This window comes from Arachis stenosperma, chromosome 7 (assembly GCF_014773155.1).
Source record: "Arachis stenosperma cultivar V10309 chromosome 7, arast.V10309.gnm1.PFL2, whole genome shotgun sequence".
NCBI lineage: Eukaryota > Viridiplantae > Streptophyta > Magnoliopsida > Fabales > Fabaceae > Arachis > Arachis stenosperma.
The window spans coordinates 34,626,279-34,641,123 of record NC_080383.1 but is presented as its reverse complement, the minus strand read 5'-3'; the positions used below and the strand labels follow the sequence as shown (position 1 = coordinate 34,641,123).

Genomic DNA, 14,845 nt, shown 5'->3' with positions numbered 1-14,845 from the left:
CTTTTCCTCTGACACTTCAAGGAATCTCTATACTGTGACATAGAGGATTCCATATTTTCTTTTTCTCTTCTCTTTCATATGAGCAGGAGCAGAGACAAAGGCATTCTTGTTGAAGCTGACCCTGAACCCGAAAGGACCTTGAAGAGAAAGCTAAAAGAAGCCAAAGCACAACTCTCTTTAGAGGACCTGACCGAATTCTTCAAAGAAGAAGAAGACATGGCAGCCGAAAACAACAATAATGCAAACAATGCAAGGAAAGTGCTGGGTGACTTTACTGCACCTACTCCTGATTTTTATGGGAGAAGCATCTCTATCCCTGCCATTGGAGCAAACAACTTTGAGCTTAAGCCTCAATTAGTTTCTCTAATGCAACAGAATTGCAAGTTCCATGGACTTCCAATGGAAGATCCTCATCAGTTTTTAGCTGAATTCTTGCAAATCTGTGACACAGTCAAGACTAATGGGGTTAACCCTGAGGTCTACAGACTGATGCAATTCCCTTTTGCTGTAAGAGACAGAGCTAGAATATGGTTGGATTCTCAACCTAAGGAAAGCCTGGACTCTTGGGAAAAGCTAGTCAATGCCTTCTTGGCAAAGTTCTTTCCACCACAAAGATGGAGTAAGCTTAGAGTGGAAGTCCAAACCTTCAGACAGAAGGATGGAGAATCCCTCTATGAAGCTTGGGAAAGATACAAACAATTAATCAGAAGATGTCCTTCAGACATGCTTTCTGAATGGAGCATCATAGGTATTTTCTATGATGGTCTCTCTGAACTATCTAAGATGTCCTTGGATAGCTCTGCTGGAGGATCTCTTCATCTGAAGAAGACGCCTGCAGAAGCTCAAGAATTGATTGAAATGGTTGCAAATAACCAATTCATGTACACTTCTGAAAGGAATCCTGTGAACAATGGGACTAGTCAGAAGAAAGGAGTTCTTGAGATTGACACTCTGAATGCCATATTGGCTCAGAACAAGATATTGACTCAACAAGTCAATTTGATTTCTCAGAGTCTGTCTGGAATGCAAAATGCACCAAACAGTACTAAGGATGCTTCATCTGAGGAAGAAGCTTATGATCCTGAGAACCCTTCCATGGAAGAGGTGAATTACCTAGGAGAACCCTATGGAAACACCTATAATTCTTCATGGAGAAATCACCCAAATCTCTCATGGAAGAATCAAGAGAGGCCTCAACAAGGTTTCAATAACAATAATGGTGGAAGAAACAGGTTTAGCAATAGCAAGCCTTTTCCATCATCTTCTCAGCAACAGACAGAGAGTTCTAAGCAGAATACTTCTGACTTAGCAACCATGGTCTCTGATCTAATAAAGACCACTCAAAGTTTCATGAATGAAACAAGGTCCTCCATCAGAAATTTGGAAGGACAAGTGGGTCAGCTGAGCAAGAAAGTTACTGAACTCCCTCCTAGCACTCTCCCAAGTAATACAGAAGAAAATCCAAAAGGAGAGTGCAAAGCCATAGACATGGCCGAATATGGAGAGGAAAGAGAGGAGGAGGACGCCACTGAGGAAGACCTCAGTGGGCGTGTACCAATCTCCTCTGAGTTCCTCAATGAGGAACAATGGGAATCTGAGGCTCAAAATGAGACCATAGAGATTCCATTGGACTTACTTCTGCCATTCATGAGCTCTGATGAGTATTCTTCCTCTGAAAAGGATGAGTATGTTACTGAAGAGCAAGTTGCTAAATACCTTGGAGCAATCATGAAACTAAATGACAAGTTATTTAGAAATGAGACTTGGGAGGATGAACATCCCTTGCTCACCAAAGAACTGGATGACTTGTCTAGGCAAAAACTGCCTCAAAAGAGGCAGGATCCTGGGAAGTTTTCTATACCTTGTACCATAGGCACCATGACCTTCAAGAAGGCCTTGTGTGACTTAGGGTCAAGTGTAAACCTCATGCCCCTCTCTGTAATGGAGAAATTAGGGATCTTAGAGGTGCAAGCTGCAAGAATCTCATTAGAAATGGCAGACAACTCAAGAAAACAAGCTCATGGACTTGTAGAGAATGTTTTGGTGAAGATAGAAGACCATTACATCCCTACTGATTTCATAGTCCTAGAGACTGGGAAGTGCATGGATGAATCCATCATCCTTGGCAGACCCTTCCTAGCCACAGCAAAGGATGTGATTGATGTTGATAGAGGAGAGTTGATCATTCAAGTGAATGGACAATCCTTGGTGTTTAAGGCCCAAGGACATCCCTCTATCATCATGGAGAGGAAGCATGAAGAGCTTCTCTCAAGACAGAGCCAAGCAGAGCCCCCACAGTCAAACTCTAAGTTTGGTGTTGGGAGGCTACAACCAAACTCTAAGTTTGGTGTTGAAACCCCACATTCAAACTCTAAGTTTGGTGTTGGGAGGTTTCAACACGGTTCTGAGCATTTCTGAGGCTCCATGAGAGTCCTCTGTCAAGCTAATGACATTAAAGAAGCGCTTGTTGGGAGGCAACCCAATGTTTTATAATTAATTATTTTCTTTTGTTATTTTATCTTTTTTGTAGGTTGATGATCATAAGAAGTCACAAAAACAATAAAAAAAAGCAAAAACAGAATGAAAAATAGGAAGAAAAACAGCACACCCTGGAGGAGAAGAAACTGGCGTTCAAACGCCAGTAATGCTAGCTGTTGGGCGTTTAACGCCCAGTCTGGCACCATTCTGGGCGTTTAACGCCAGAAAGGGGCACCAGACTGGCGTTAAACGCCAGTAAAGGGCAAGAACCTGGCGTTAAACGCCAGGAATGGGCACCAGCCCGGCGTTTAACGCCAGAAATGGCTCAAAACGTGATTTTGAGCAACATTTGGTGCAGGGATGACTTTTCCTTGACACTACAGGATCTGTGGACCCCACAGGACCCTACCATCACTCTCTCTCTTCTTCCCCCATTCACCAATCACCTCAACACCTCTTCCCCAAAAACCTCTCACCTATCAAATCCCATCTTTCTCTTCACCACTCACATCCATCCTTCATAAAACCCCACCAACCTCACCCTTCAAATTCAAACCACTTTCCCTCCCAAACCCACCCATAATGGCCGAACCTTTACCCCACTCTCTCCTATAAATACCCTTCTTCAACTCTTCATTTTCACACAACCTAAACACCCTTTCTTCCCCTTCTTGGCCGAATACACCACCATCTCCCTCTTCCTCATTTCTTCTTCTTCTACTCTCTTCTTTCTTCTTTTGCTCGAGGACGAGCAAACATTTTAAGTTTGGTGTGGTAAAAGCGTTGCTTTTTGTTTTTCCATAACCATTTATGGCATCCAAGGCCGGAGAAACCTCTAAAAAGAGGAAAGGGAAGGCAAAAGCTTCCACCTCCGAGTCATGGGAGATGGATAGATTCCTCTCAAGGGTGCATCAAGACCACTTCTATGAAGTTGTGGCCTTGAAGAAGGTGATCTCCGAGGTCCCCTTTTCACTCAAAAAGGGTGAATATCCGGAGATCCGCCATGAGATCCGAAGAAGAGGTTGGGAAGTTCTTACCAACCCCATTCAACAAGTCGGAATCTTGATGGTTCAAGAGTTCTATGCCAATGCATGGATCACAAAGAACCATGACCAAAGTGTGAACCCGAATCCAAAGAATTATCTCACTATGGTTCAGGGGAAATACTTGGATTTTAGTCCGGAGAGTGTGAGGGTGGCGTTCAACTTGCCTATGATGCAAGGAGATGAGCATCCTTACACTAGAAGGGTCAACTTTGATCAAAGGTTGGACCAAGTCCTCACAGTCATATGTGAAGAGGGCGCACAATGGAAGCAAGATTCAAGAGGAAAGCCGGTCCAATTGAGAAGGCATGACCTCAAGCCCGTGGCTAGAGGATGGTTAGAGTTCATACAACGCTCAATCATCCCCACTAGCAACCGGTCCGAAGTTACCATAGACCGGGCCATCATGATCCATAGTATCATGATTGGAGAAGAAATAGAGGTTCATGAGGTTATAGCCCAAGAACTCTATAAGGTGGCGGACAAGACCTCCACCTTGGCAAGGTTAGCCTTTCCTCATCTCATTTGTCACCTCTGTTATTCAGTTGGAGTTGACATAGAGGGAGACATTCCCATTGATGAGGACAAGCCCATCACCAAGAAAAGGATGGAGTACACAAGAGATCTCACTCATCATGAGATCCCTGAGATTCCTCAAGGGATGAATTTTCCTCCACAAAACTATTGGGAGCAACTAAACACCTCCCTAGGAGAACTAAGTTCCAACATGGGACAACTGAGGGTGGAGCATCAAGAACACTCCATCATCCTTCATGAAATTAGAGAAGATCAAAGAATCATGAGGGAGGAGCAACAAAGACAAGGAAGAGACATTGAGGAGCTCAAGCACTCCATAGGATCTTCAAGAGCAAGAAAGAGCCGCCATCACTAAGGTGGACCCGTTCTTTGATTTCCTTGTTATTGTTCTTCTGTTTTTCGAATTTTAATGCTTATGTTTATCCATGTTTGTGTCTTATGATCATTAGTGTCTTAGTGTCTATGCCTTAAAGTTATGAATGTCCTATGAATCCATCACCTTTCTTCAATAAAAACGTGCCTGATTGATAAAAGAAAGAATTGCATGAATTTTGAATTTTATAATAGTTTAATTATTTTGATGTGGTGGCAATATTTTTGTTCTTTGAATGTATGCTTAAACAGTGCATATGTCTTTTGAATTTGTGGTTCATGAATGTTGGCTCTTGAAAGAATGATGAAAAAGGAGACATGTTACTGAGGATCTGAAAAATCAATAAAATGATTCTTGAAGCAAGAAAAAGCAGTGAATACAAAAAAAAAGGGAAGTAAGCAAGCGAAAAAAAAAAAAACCGAAAAAAAAAAGAAGAAGAAAGAAAAAAAAAAGAAAAGAATAAAGTTGTGATCCAAGGCAATAAGAGTGTGCTTAAGAACCCTGGACACCTCTAATTGGGGACTTTAGCAAAGCTGAGTCACAATCTGAAAAGGTTCACCCAATTATGTGTCTGTGGCATGTATGTATCCGGTGGTAATACTGGAAGACAGAGTGCTTTGGGCCACAGCCAAGACTCAATAAATAGCTATGTTCAAGAATCATCATACTTTACTAAGAGAATCATTAACACTATCTGGATTCTAAGTTCCTAAAGAAGCCAACCATTCTGGATTTCAAAGGATAGAGTGAGATGCCAAAACTGTTCGGAGGCAAAAAGTTAAAAGCCCCGCTCATCTGATTAATACTGCATATTCTCCTCTTTTTATCTTATTTGATTTTCAGTTGCTTGAGGACAAGCAACAATTTAAGTTTGGTGTTGTGATGAGCGGATAATTTGTATACTTTTTGGCATTGTTTTTAGTATGTTTTTGATATGATATAGTTAGTTTTTAGTATATTTTTATTAGTTTTTAATTAAAATTCACTTTTCTAGACTTTACTATGAGTTTGTGTGTTTTTCTGTGATTTCAGGTATTTTCTGGCTGAAATTGAGGGACCTGAGCAAAAATCTGATCCTGAGACCAAAAAGGACTGCAGATGCTGTTGGATTCTGACCTCCCTGCATTCGAAGCGGATTTTCTGGAGCTACAGAAGCCCAATTGGCGCGCTCTCAACGGCGTTGGAAAGTAGACATCCTGGGCTTTCCAGCAATATATAATAGTCCATACTTTGCCCAAGATTTGATGGCCCAAACCGGCGTTCAAAGTCACCTCAAGGAATCCCAGCGTTAAACGCTGGAACTGGCACCCAAATGGGAGTTAAACGCCCAAACTGGCACCAAAGCTGGCGTTTAACTCCAAGAAGAGTCTCTACACGAAATTGCTTCATTGCTCAGCCCAAGCACACACCAAGTGGGCCCGGAAGAGGATTTTTATGTCATTTACTCATTTCTGTACACCCGAGGCTACTAGTTTCTTATAAGTAGGACCTTTTACTATTGTATAAAAAATCTTTTGATCACTTTTAGATCTCTAGATCATCTTTGGACATCTAGTTCTTAGATCAATGGGAGGCTGGCCATTTGGCCATGCCTAGACCTTATGCTTATGTATTTTCAACGGTGGAGTTTCTACACACCATAGATTAAGGTGTGGAGCTCTGCTGTACCTCGAGTATTAATGCAATTACTATCGTTCTTCTATTCAATTCCGCTTGTTCTTTATCCAAGATATCACTTGTTCTTCAACATGATGAAGGTGATGATTGACGCCCATCACCATTCTCACCCATGAACAAGGTGACTGACAACCATTCTTGTTCTACAAGCATCTGAGGCTTAGTGAATATCTCTTGGATTCTTTAATCGGAATCTTCGTGGTATAGGCAGGACCTGATGGCGGCATTCAAGAGAATCCGGAAGGTCTAAACCTTGTCTGTGGTATTCTGAGTAGGATTCAATGACTGAATGACTGTGACGTGCTTCAAACCTGTAACCTACTGGGCGTTAGTGACAGACGCAAAAGAGTAATTCTATTCCGGTAGGGGAGGGAACCAAACCGGTGATTGGCAGTACTGTGACAGAGTGCGTGCATTAGCTTTCACTGCGCGGATGGGAGGTAGCTGCTGACAACAGTGAAACCCTACACGAGCTTGCCATGGAAAGGAGTAAGAAGGATTGGATGAAGGCAGTAGGAAAGCAGAGAGACGGAAGGGAAGGCATCTTCATACGCTTGTCTGAAGCTCTTACACCAATGATATACATAAGTATCTCTATCTTTATCTTTTATGTTATTTTCGTTCATCACCATTATACATTTGAGTCTGCCTGACTGAGATTTACAAGATGACCATAGCTTGCTTCATACCACCAATCTCCGTGGGATCGACCCTTACTCGCGTAAGGTATTACTTGGACGACCCAGTGCACTTGCTGGTTAGTTGTGCGAAGTTGTAGTGACCACAATCATTCTGAATTTCAAAGGATAAAGGGAGATGCCAAAACTGTTCAGAAACAAAAAGCTACAAGCCCCGCTCATCTAATAAGAATCTGAGCTCCATTTAAAACTCTTAGATATTATTACTTCTTAATTTCTTTCATCCTATTTTATTTATCTAGTTGCTTGAGGACAAGAAACAGTTTAAGTTTGGTGTTGTGATGAGCGGATATTTTATACGCTTTTTGGGGGTAATTTCATGTAGATTTTAGTATGTTTTAATTGGTTTTTAGTAGAATATTATTGGTTTTTAGGCAAAAATTATATTTCTAGACTTTACTATGAGTTTGTGTGTTTTTCTGTGATTTCAGGTATTTTCTGGCTGAAATTGAAGGAGCTGAGCAAAAATCTGAGTTAGGCTGAAAAAGGACTGCTGATGCTGTTGGATTCTGACCTCCCTTCACTCGAAATAGATTTTTTGGAGCTACAGAAGTCCAATTGGCGCGCTCTTAACGGCGTTGGAAAGTAGACATCCAGGGCTTTCCAGCAATATATAATAGTCCATACTTTGCGCGAAGATAGACGACGTAACTTGGCGTTGAACTCCAAGTACATGCTGCTATCTGGAGTTAAACGCCAGAAACACGTCATGATCCGGAGTTGAACGCCCAAAACACATCATAACTTGGAGTTCAACTCCAAGAAAAGCCTCTACTCGTGGATAGCTTTAGTCTCAGCCCCAGCACACACCAAGTGGGCCCCAGAAGTGGATTTCTGCACCAATTATCTTAGTTCACTCATATTCTGTAAACCTAGGTTACTAGTTTACTATTTAAACAACTTTTAGAGAATTATTTTGTATCTCATGACATTTTTCAGATCTGAATTACATACTTTTTGATGGCATGAGTCTCTAAACTCCATTGTTGGGGGTGAGGAGCTCTGCAGCGTCTCGATGAATTAATACAATTCCTTTATTTTCCATTCAAACACGCTTGTTCTTATCTAAGATGTTCATTCGCGCTTAATTATGGAGAAGGTGATGATCCGTGACACTCATCACCTTCCTCAATCCATGAACGTGTGCCTGACAACCACCTCCATTCTACATCAGATTGAATGAGTATCTCTTAGATTCATTACTCAGAATCTTCGTGGTATAAGCCGGATTGATGGCGGCATTCATGAGAATCTGGAAAGTCTAAACCTTGTCTGTGGTATTCTGAGTAGGATTCTGGGATTGAATGACTGTGACGAGCTTCAAACTCCTGAAGGCTGGGCGTTAGTGACAAACGCAAAAGAATCAATGGATTCTATTCCAACCTGATTGAGAACCGACAGATGATTAGCCGTACTGTGACAGAGTATAGGAACGTTTTCACTGAGAGGATGGGAAGTAGCCATTGACAACGGTGACACCCTACATAGAGCTTGCCATGGAAGGGACTTTGTGTGTGGAAAAGGATTTCAAGGAAGAGTTGAAGTTCAGAGGACAAAGCATCTCCAAAACTCCAACATATTTCTCATTACTGCACAACAAGTAACGCTTTTATTCTCTTTTATTTTTCCAATCTAATAATTCCAACTGATAATTTTAATTAATATCCTGACTAAGAATAATAAGATAAACATAGCTTGATTCAAACCAATAATCTCCGTGGGATCGATCCTTACTCACGTAAGGTATTACTTGGACGACCCAGTGCACTTGCTGGTTAGTTGTGCGGATCACAAATTCGTGCATCATAGGGTCCTGTGCGTACGCACAGATATGTGCGTACGCAAACTTGGCTGAATGTTCTTTCATGTGTACGCACGGTTGGTTGTGCGTACGCACACATGCTAATTTCTTCTTGTGCGCACGCACATTTGGTTGTGTGTTTTTCCTTGTTTTCTTCAAGTGTTCTCCCTTGTACATGCTTTCTTCCACTTTTGGTTGTCCATTATTGCCTCTATGACCTGAAGTTACTCAACAAACATGTCATGGCACCACATGGAATAAAAGTGGAATTAAATTTCTCATTTCAAGCACAAAATTGCATTTTTTCACATTTAGGTTCATTTTAGGGATCAAAGACAAAAGTATGCTATTTTGGTGCTTAAGTGTGAGTTTATGTGATGAAATCTATCCAAATGAAGCCAAAATATCTCATCAAATATAGATTCATCAATTCTCCCACACTTAAACAATAGTATGTCCTCATGCTAAACCAACAAAGAGAATGACAAAAAGGGGTAATCAACTTATTAAATGCAAATATCTATATGCATGCAAGTATGTATATGCTATCTATATCTATATATCTATCTATAGTTTAATTTCCTATGAAAATGGTAAAAACAAACAATCAAATTCCAAGCAAGAGTATAGATATATAGGGCTAAGCAAGGAAACAATTCAATGCAACCAAAATCTAGAGAATTAATCAAACTCATCAAAATGAAGCCACTCACAAGAATCCATGATAAAAGAGGTGGAAACATAGAATTGATTAATTGAACCCTCATTAGGTGTGTATATGGTGGACGAAATTGTGATCACTGTTCTTTGATTTGCATTTATTGTAGAATTGTGGAACTTAGGATTTTTGGCACGAGTGGACACAACTCCGTTCAACTAACCAGCAAGTGTACTGGGTCGTCCAAGTAATAAACCTTACGTGAGTAAGGGTCGATCCCACAGAGATTGTTGGTATGAAGCAAGCTATGGTCATCTTGTAAATCTCAGTTAGGCAGATTAAATTTGTTTATGGGTTTTCGAAAATTATAAGAATAAGAAAATAGATTATAAAAGGGATAGAAGACTTATGCAGATTCATTGGTGGGAATTTCAGATAAGCGAATGGAGATGCTGCATGGCTCAAGGATGCCTGCTCTTCTACTGCTTCTACTCAATCCTTCTTACTCCTTTCCATGGCAAGCTTTGTATAGGGGTTCACCATCAGCGGTGGCTACTTTCAATCCTCTCGGGAAAATGGTCCTCTGCGGCTGTCACTCGCATGGCTAATCGTCTGGAGGCATCACCCATGGTTGATGGCTACATCCCATCCTCGCAGTGAAAACTAATGCTCACGCACTCTGTCACAGTACGGCTAATCACTGGTTGGTTCCTGCGCCTACTGGAATAGAATCCCTTGATTCTTTTGCGTTTGTCACTAACGCCCAGCACTTGCAAGTTTGGAGCACGTCACAGTCATTCATTACCGGAATCCTACTCGGAATACCACAGACAAGGTTTGACTTTCCGGATTCCCAGGATCCTACTCGGAATACCACAGACAAGGTGAGACTTTTCGGATCCTCATAAATGCCGCCATCTATCTAGCTTATACCACGAAGATTCTGTTGGGGAATCTAAGAGATACACATTCAAGCTCTGTTGCATGTAGAACGGAAGTGGTTGTCAATCACGCGCGTTCATGAGTGAGAATGATAATGAGGGTTATTTACTCATCACATTCATCATGTTCTTGGGTACGAATGAATCTCTTGGAATAAGAATAAGAGAGATTTGAATAAAAGAAAATAGAACTTCATTAATACTTGAGGTACAGCAGAGCTCCACACCCTTAATCTATGGTGTGCAGAAACTCCACCGTTGAAAATACATAAGTGAAAGAGGTTCAGGCATGGCCGAATGGCCAGCCCTCTCCATGATCAAGTGACTGAATATTCAAAGAGATTAAACTGTCAAAAGATGTCTAATACAATAGATAAATGTCCTATATATACTAGACTAGCTACTAGGGTTTACATGAGTAAGTAATTGATGCATAAATCCACTTCCGGGGCCCACTTGGTGTGTGCTTGGGCTGAGCTTGATCTATCCACGAGCTGAGGCTTCTCTTGTAGTTGAACTTCGAGTTATGACGTGTTTTGGGCGTTCAACTCCGGATCATGACGTTTTTCTGGCGTTTAACTCCAAACAGCAGCATGAACTTGGCGTTCAACGCCAAGTTACGTCGTCATTCTTCGAATAAAGTATGGACTATTATATATTTCTGGAAAGTCCTGGATGTCTACTTTCCAACGCCGTTGAGAGCGCGCCATTTAGAGTTCTGTAGCTCCAGAAAATCCATTTCGAGTGCAGGGAGGTCAGATTCCAACAGCATCAGCAGTCCTTTTGTCAGCCTTCTTCAGAGTTTTGCTCAAGTCCCTCAATTTCAGTCAGAATTTACCTGAAATCACAGAAAAACACACAAACTCATAGTAAAGTCCAGAAATTTGAATTTAACATAAAAACTAATGAAAACATCCCTTAAAGTAGCTTGAACTTACTAAAAACTACCTAAAAACAATGCCAAAAAGCGTATAAATTATCCGCTCATCAGTATACACTCTAATCACTCGGTGTCTAGGGTTTAATCACTCAAATATCTTCCTAATCATGCTTTCAAGGATTTGCTTTTCATCTAACAATCAACAAACAAGTGATGCATGAATGCAATTATTATGAGGACTTCATATGGTTGTAACGGAGTTAGGGTCAAGGTGGGATAGATATGGCTAAGTAGACTAATTTGATAGAATCCTTGGTTAGCTTAAGTATTTCACTCAACCTTTATCAATCCAATACAAAAAGTTGCAATCCTAACTTCCCATCATTTCTTTTTCACAAACACTCATGTATGCTTTCTCATTCAATTCCCATATGCATTTCTTATTCAATTTTGGGGAAACTATTGTCCCTTTTCTTGATTTTTTTTTAAGTAAAGATAAATGCATATAGTTTACTAGTTCATACATGAATGCACCCATTTTCCAAAATTCTCAATGATATACCCAAATTACACATTTTCATTCACTACCAATGTTTTCCAAAATTCCCCCACACTTAAATGAAACACACTCCTCAACCTAAGCTAATCAAGGATACAATCCAAGGTAAATCATAGTTTTTTGCTTAAGGTTGTGATGTGCTAATATCAAGAACAATGGGGTAATTAGAGCTCAAAGGGTTAACAATGGTAGATGTAAAGGGTAGGCTATATGGGTAAAGTGAGCTTAATAAAAGATGGCCTTAATCATACTCAATGCAATCCAAAACATATATCATTGGAAATAAAAAATCAAGCAAAACCAAGATCACAATCATAGAAGAGATATAACACACAATGAACGAAATTAGTGGTTAAAATGTATAACCACTCAATATAAGCTCAAAAACTCACAAGGTATTTGTTCTTTCCTCATCTATGTTCCATAAAAAAAATTCAAGCAAATTTTAAAAATAATTTTCCAAATCAATTCAATAGAATAACCTAAAACAAAATTCTTGAAAAATTCTTGTTATTTTTCACCAGAATTTATTTCCTATATGTATGTATGCATGTTGTGATGGATGCAAAATTTTTCAAAATTTCCTAGTACTAAACAGTAGTGCATAAGTCAAAGTACTAAAATATTCACAAAAAGCATAATGAAACTCAAAATAACTAAATGACAAGTGTTAAGGAGAAAATGTTTACACCCAAAAAATAGTAGATCCTCCCCCACACTTAAATCATGGATGGTCCTCCATGCCAAAGAATCAGACCGGGGGTGATCAAAACTGCTAAGCTCCACTGTCTAGCGGTGGTGGGTGGTGATGATGCTGATATACAATCATGGCTCGGGAGGACTCTGCGGTGGTCTTAACTGCCGGCTCCTCAACTACCTGGTCACCTGGCTCTGCTGCCATTTCTAGTGTCTGCTCAGCTCTAGCTGCCGGCTCCTCAACTCTCTGAACTACTGCCTTCTCAGCTATAGGCTCCTCTGCTCTCTGGTCAGGGGGCTCGACTGCCTAGCCAGCTTCAGCTACTGGCTCCTCGGGTGCCGGTGCCTCGGTCTCGAGCTCAGGTGTATCCAGATGAGGTGGACCAGGGTCTCTACCCTCAAACTTTGCCACAATCCACTGAAAGCGGCGAGCGTCACAGTGCTCGATGCAGTGGAGGGTCTGAAGAATCTCCCGACCCTGCTCATAAGGTGTCTGGGATCGGGGTGTGGGTGCAGGAGGTGTTGATGGCTCTGCTGATGAAGGTGGCTCAGTCGTCTTCCTCTTCTTCTGTGCCGGCGGTCCATCATATTCGCCGTATGGTAAGAATGGCTGGGTGCTCATGAAAAAGACATCAGGTCTGTCGGGTGTCTTTCCACCCCAGATAAGGCAGCCAATCTGGTGATCATCGATGGGAAGGGAATGTTGTATATCTGTTGTTAGTTTACCTTCCACATCGAATCTCTGATAAGGGAAAGAACAGAGATCCTCTTCCCCTCCAGGATAGCCCATAGAAGAATGGCCACACGGATGCGGATATGAGTGGCATGCGTGCTTGGTAGGATATAGTCAGCAATGATCTGCTGCCAGATCCTTGCCTCAAGAGTCAAGTCGGAGCACGCAATGCTCAGCGGGATCGCATTCTCTCCTCTGCTGTACTACCATCTGGCCTCAGGTTGGCCAATCTTCTTCAGAACCATGTCCAATGAAAGCTTGCCGGATGTCAAGTCCTTCACTGTCTGAGGGTACGTATCCCGAGCCAGAGGAATATGCGGTATCTGCAAGAGCGTCTCTAAAGCATGGTCAGAGGTGTCCAGAGTGACACCTTTTAGAAAAACAGTTGGGGCATCCCTCTTTAACAGATTTTTGTAGAATTCCTTGATCTGGTATTCATTGATTTCCACCAAGTCGAATCCTACGAATTTTTTTTGGTAAAAATTTAGTCTGTCAAGAATTTGGTCCGCATATTTCTCCGATAAGTTCAGCTTCCTCTCGTAGTGAAAGGCTCTCTTTTCTAGTTTCTTGTACTGTTCTTCGGCCGTTTCATTGATGAACATGTTCGGTTGAGAACTAGGAGGCACAGGAGGAGGACGAGCCAAAGGATTGGCTTTCTCCTTTCCTTTGTGAGGCATCCTGAAGAAGACAAAAATAGAATACAACTCAGGAGGAATAGATAAAAATTCACAGAAAGAAGGAGAAAATAGTCAAACAATACATATTAGAGCCAAAAAGGTAAACAAACACTCAATTAAGGGAAAACAGGTATAAAACAGTTAAATGCTCAAAATGAAATGAAGTTTTCCCAACATCAAGAAGCCTAAGTAACATAAAAGAGAATGAATAATAATGGGAGCTTATATGACTTAGGTATCAAAATGAAAGTGAACTGAATTGAAAGGAATTGATTATTATAATTGGGCATTGAAAGTGGAAGTCTATCAAGAATTGGCACAAGAGGCAATAATCAATTCGATAATTGAAGAACCTGCGTATTCATGGTAAAAAGCAGGAAATGATCACATATTAAACCTTTGTTCAAAAGCAATACTTAATCAAAATCAGATCGCATTGCTCAAAAAGAATTTTAAAGAAAAGGTTATTGTACATGATCATTGAATTTCAAGAACTCATGAATAAGCATTTAGTCAATTCACTACACAAAATTTGGCTATGCACTTATAATGCACCAAACAGATGTCAAAATTTGTAAGTTTAAAACTAGTTTGGTGTTTAAGCAAAACGAATGAGCAATAAATACATAACTCAGCAATTTACCTGGCTAAAAGAAAAAATATGCACAACTAAGGTAACACCAACAAGATAGTCACAGCTGTAAATTTCAAGTTCAGATTGATGTTCAAGCATAAACAACACAAGGTGCATAAACAAAATTCAAGCTCAGTCCCCATCCAAAACTACAGAAATGTGCACAGGTATAAATCAATATGCCGAATGAAAACATAATCTAAGCCCTATGCTAATCAGACATAGAGATCAGATGAAAAATCTTCATTCAGGCAATACATCAAACATGTTATGTGCATCAGTTAAAAACAACATTCACAGTTCAGTATACATCAGCATTCAGAGTTTAGAGAAATCCAAAATAGACAGTCATCAATCAACATTCAATTAAAAAAAAATCAGAAATCAACTAACCTATAGCCTCCTAATCACTAACGCAGAATTTAAAAACAGTTAAAATGAATAAAAGGAAGGAACAGAG

The 14,845-nt window shown here is 40.6% G+C and overlaps 1 non-coding gene across 1 annotated transcript; it reads right to left on the bottom strand.

Annotated features, from left to right (window-relative positions):
- Nucleotides 1-621: 621 nt before the first annotated feature.
- On the bottom strand, nucleotides 622-729 carry LOC130942459 (small nucleolar RNA R71). Its single transcript, XR_009071029.1, has one exon. It is a non-coding gene; the product is annotated as a small nucleolar RNA R71 (small nucleolar RNA).
- Between the last annotated feature and the right edge of the window lie 14,116 nt (nucleotides 730-14,845).